A 5,000-nucleotide genomic window follows, 5' to 3' on the forward strand; every position below is an offset into this window, starting at 1 on the left:
CTACAACGGAAGCCTACTGCGATTTCGAGGGCTTATTCTTTCGTGGTGACGAATGCGTGTATATATCCTGACGATATTATATGTTTGTCACGATGCTAACACAGACAGATTTAGTCAGTAAGAAAGAACAAGCATGGTATCTCAATATCTATCAATTAGTTTATTAATCATAACTTATAAGGATGCAGTAAATAAATTAAGAAAATGCGTCCAGCTTACAATATGTACAACAATCTCCTGAGCGAAAAACGAGCATACTGGCAACTCGAGTGCTCCGTAGGCCTACCTCTATTTCCGGGAGACCGCCTCAGCTGGGTCGGACTTTATAAGTAGCGACTTCTTCACACAAGCATACCTGGAAAAGACAAAAAAACATGATAAAAATTACCGTGATTTATCTAATAAATATAGGGAAATTTGCCTGCACGTCGAAGCTTTTCTCTTGGAAAGAAAGGAATTCCTATCGGGGTTAACTGAAACGCATTTGCCGCCTACTTTTGTGTAGTATTTGTACATTTATGCATGTGCATATAGATAGATAGATGGATAGATAGATATATACATATATAGACAAAAAATATAGAGAAAGACAGAGAGATAAACAGGCAGGTAGGTAGATGAACAGATAGATATATGGATAAATAGATGGATAGACAGATAAATAGATAGATAAATAAAAAGATAGATGAACAGAGAAAAAAGATAAAAGGATAGTCAAATAAACAGATAGATAGTTTAGTCTTTACAAGATAATTATAATCAAGTTTTCTAATAATCTAAAGTAATTTGTTATCTTTCTCAAAAGTATACCTTTAGTATACGAGGGGCGCCATTCCCGAAAGGCCTATGACTATTCTTTGCGATTTTGGTTATGATTTGCCTCGTTGCCACATCTCAAAGTTAGTGCTGCGAAGTAGAACAAGAATTTGTATCGTTTATATTTGGATAATAGGTTGTAATAGAACGATAAGGAAAATATGCCAATAAATCCTGTTCATATTATAACGGTAACATTACACATTTAGCATATCTAAATGTGATGTGGCATCTTGTGTCTGTTGTCATTACATCAGTTGTAAAGGTAGGTGCCGCTATTTGTATTTTTTATATAAAATATAGCAGTTGAAATGTAGGAGATGCTAAATTAACATTTTACAGTTTATCAAAAGAGGTCTCGAAGAGTTTCCTATAATTTCCAAAGTGGAATAATCTTCAACAGAGGATACATTGCATAAGGATGATTTAAGTCAGTCCATATGGACGTGAATAGAAAATATCAGTAAATTGTAGGAAACGACTGAATTAACGTATGGCAGTATATGAAGAGAGGTTTCCAAGAATTTTCCCATCATGCTGATGTATAAATATCTTCAAATTTGTGTATATCTGCAAGGTCATAGATTCCGAAATTTGTCTTTGACAGAAAAAATCGCACACACATACACACACACACACACACACACACACACACACACACACACACACACACACACATATATATATATATATATATATATGTATATAATGTAGACACGCTCACGCAGTAGTGACATGACAGGTTAGAATCCGCAGGTCTCAGTATGGATGCAATAATTAAGGATGCTTCTCCCCTGGACCCCCCTCGCCCGTCCCCTCCCTCATCCTAAGTCGCCTGCCCCGCGGACACTCGCCCCCCGCGCAAGCACCCGCCCTTGACCTACTTGCGGCCATTCCGCCCGTGCCAGGACCCCTCGCGCCCCGCGGCTCCGGTGCCTTCCTCTGCTCTCCGTTATCCGGCACCCACCATGTTCTTTTCGTATGGGAGTACCTACATGAAACAACCCATAATGTGTACATGTTTAATCTTCGCATGACTGCATTCATACATACATGCACATGCACACACACACACACACACACACACACACACACACACACACACACACACACACACACACACACACACACACACACACACACACACACACACACACACACACACACACACACACACACACACACACACACACACACACACACACACGCACACACACACACACACACACACACACAGACACACACACACACACACACACACACACACACACGCCGCGCGCGCGCACTCACAGAGTCTAACGACTACCATGTAAGGAGAGCCTCGGCTTTTAAACGCCTGGGTGTTCCCGCAAATGGTCAGTCGCTACCTGATGAATCAGCTGATTTTCCTTACCCCCCCCCCCTTCTCCTACTCGTCCACGACGAAGCGCCTGCAAAGCGAGCGAGGGTGATGCCCGTGACGCCGTGTGACGGAGTCTGTCACGCAGAAGTTAAATCCCCAGACCTGAGGCCACACTCCATGTGGCCTCAGGAAAGTCTGGCGTGGAGTTTGAACAAGAGAACAAGAGATGGATAGTTTCCACGTTAAGGGGCAAGTAGAAATGATCAGCAGTGCAATGAACAAACATGGGCCGGCGAGAGAAGCAGATGGGAAGGGGGAGAGGGGGGAGGGACGGTGAGGAATAGCGTCGCCACAACGACAATAGAAGTTCCTTCACATCGTGACCTTGACGACTAGAACGTGTCATTTGGTGCTGGAAGCAGCCTACTTCTGAAGGAAAGTACTTTAGGTATCAAATGCATTAAGGAAGACATCATACGTCTATTCTTGCAGATACACATGTCCAGAATAACCGATCGCAATCCCATGAACAACTTGCCAGGCTGAAGTGAGAAACGAATCAGGAAGAAAACCCACACGACGAAGGAACACGCAACTTGAGACCGATCGAGTGAAAGGCAATTGGTATGAGAGTCAGCGGCACGACTTCCGGTCATTGAGACTTGACACGAGTCCTCGTGGCCTACATCCAGCGCGGGAAGACGAGAAGGGAGCGAGCGAGGAAGGGACCAAGTGATACGATCGCGCCGAAAGAAAAACAATCGCGCACATGCGGATGGAAAGTGCATTTAAATACGAGCGAATATTTCGTCAGCAAATGTTTCCTTTCTGACGGCGATGCCCTCTTCTCCAGTCATCAGACGCAGATGGGGCGCGTTGCAGGCGCTTAATGGCTACCAAGTTTTCATATTCCTGCATTGCACGGAGAAAGCTTTTGGTGCAACACTGAGGAAGGACCGCCTCGTGATCTTTCCTTCCTCTTCGTGGGCTTGAGTTACTGTTACTTGCTTGGAGAGGCGAAGGACAAGCAAAACCATTGTGCACGCAATGAATAAAGGAAGGGAGGGTAATGTCTAGCCAAAGTTTCTCTGACTGTGTGTGTGTGTGCGGGGGGGCTTTCGGATGCGAGAAATGTCCCGTGCTTCCCTCTCGGCTCACTAATCCTCCAGTAATCCCCACGCTCGATCCTACTTCCAGACAGATAAAGATAATATCGATAGTTTAAAAAATCATAAAAGAAAGGCATGGAAGGTTAGATTCTTGTGTCGATGGAATACAAGTGCTCTTCAGTAACACATCGCCTTCTTGTATAGGTCGTGTGTGTGTGTGTGTGTGTGTGTGTGTGTGTGTGTGTGTGTGTGTGTGTGTGTGTGAGTGTGTGTGTGTGTGTGTGTGTGTGTGTGTGTGTGTGTGTGTGTGTGTGTGTGTGAGTGCGTGAGTGCGTGCGTGCGTGCGTGAGTGCGTGCGTGCGCCCGTCCGTGCGTGCATGCGTACGTGCTTGCGTGTGTGTGTGTGTTCATGTGGTAGTTAAATGCCATCCTTGGAGTGAGTCTGGCCACACTAACCGTCGATGTGTGACCACTTACATCCACAGCATATCCTCAGTCGTACAATTTAACATAAATTTAGACAGGCGAGGTACCAGTTATAAGCAGTGTCCGATCTAGAAAGGAACCTTTTTGTGTCAGTAAACGAGTCGAAGTTGATTAACAAAATCTGGCAATAAACATTACTTTGTAGTGTCATTCTGTCGTGTATCTATTAGTTTTAGCAGCTTTCTAGTGCACAGCCAACTAACAGTCAACAGACCGTGCGTGTGAACTATGCTCTCCCCAAGGCCGCTCAACACAATCACTATTCCTGCGATGGGCCCTTCGCCGCCAGAGAACATGGCTGCAGCCGCTCGTTGGGCCGGTGTCGGGGACGGCAGGAGGGTTTCTCGCCCGAGAACCAGGTTAATGGAGTAAGAAACGTACAGGGGGAGTGGACAGGGAGGTAGATATATATATATATATATATATATATATATATATATATATAGAAAGAAAGAAGGAGAGTGAGGGGCGAAACTTGCATCAGGAGAGGGGGGAGGGGGGAGAGAGAGAGCGGGAGAGAGAGAGAGAGAGAGAGAGAGAGAGAGAGAGAGAGAGAGAGAGAGAGAGAGAGAGAGAGAGAGAGAGAGAGAGAGAGCGAATGTGCCTCACAGTTACCTTGTTGGTACCCCCTCCCTTCCCTTCACCTCAAGGTGAACAACGTAGGTATTCCCCTTAATATGTCTTAAATTTTTGTGCAATAAAGGATTTTTTTTCTGAATATCATAACTATGTCACTGTATTATTTCATAAACATTAACAATAATATATTAATAAATATTACTAGATATTATTCGAAAAGCATAACACTAAAAGCATAACAAAATAAAAGCATCCCTGATGACATTATATAAAGCCTTGTGGCCTTTTTCTCTCATATTTATAATTTCTCTCTTGTTTTTGTTTTTGCTAAGCTCACTTTTGAGCGCCCGTTTGCCCGATCAGTTGTGCAAAAGAATAAAAAATTAATATAAACAGCAGTTTCATTCTCCAATCTCTTTCGATTTTACTCACCGTCACGTCAATCTAATTCTGCTAGACAATTTCTCAAGCGAGGCCGGAGGTTAACTGTTCGCACGGCCGACCTGCTCGGCAACTGTGCTCTTTGTCTCCTTCCTGGAGCCGCGCCCCGACTGCCACGTTCCAGCGAAGCTCAAAGGAGAGAAGCGGCATTTACACGGACCTCGCTCCTCTTGCAAAAGTTTCGAAGTTTTTAATAAAAGGATTCCGTTCATTACAATCCCTCGAAC

At 44.3% G+C, this 5,000-nt stretch overlaps 1 protein-coding gene across 4 annotated transcripts in view; it reads right to left on the reverse strand.

The window, feature by feature from the left end:
- The window catches only part of LOC125027925, a 133,763-nt gene that overhangs the window by 46,002 nt on the left and 82,761 nt on the right, over positions 1–5,000 (reverse strand). For 2 of the 4 annotated variants that reach the window (XM_047617078.1, XM_047617079.1), the window contains exon 2: positions 287–355. The exons of the other annotated variants lie outside the window; for them this stretch is intronic. The gene's annotated coding sequence lies outside the window, so the exon portion shown is untranslated. The remainder of the gene's footprint in view (positions 1–286; positions 356–5,000) is intronic. 4 annotated transcript variants of the gene reach the window in all.

Source organism: Penaeus chinensis, chromosome 8 (genome assembly GCF_019202785.1).
Source record: "Penaeus chinensis breed Huanghai No. 1 chromosome 8, ASM1920278v2, whole genome shotgun sequence".
Taxonomy (NCBI): Eukaryota; Metazoa; Arthropoda; class Malacostraca; order Decapoda; family Penaeidae; genus Penaeus; species Penaeus chinensis.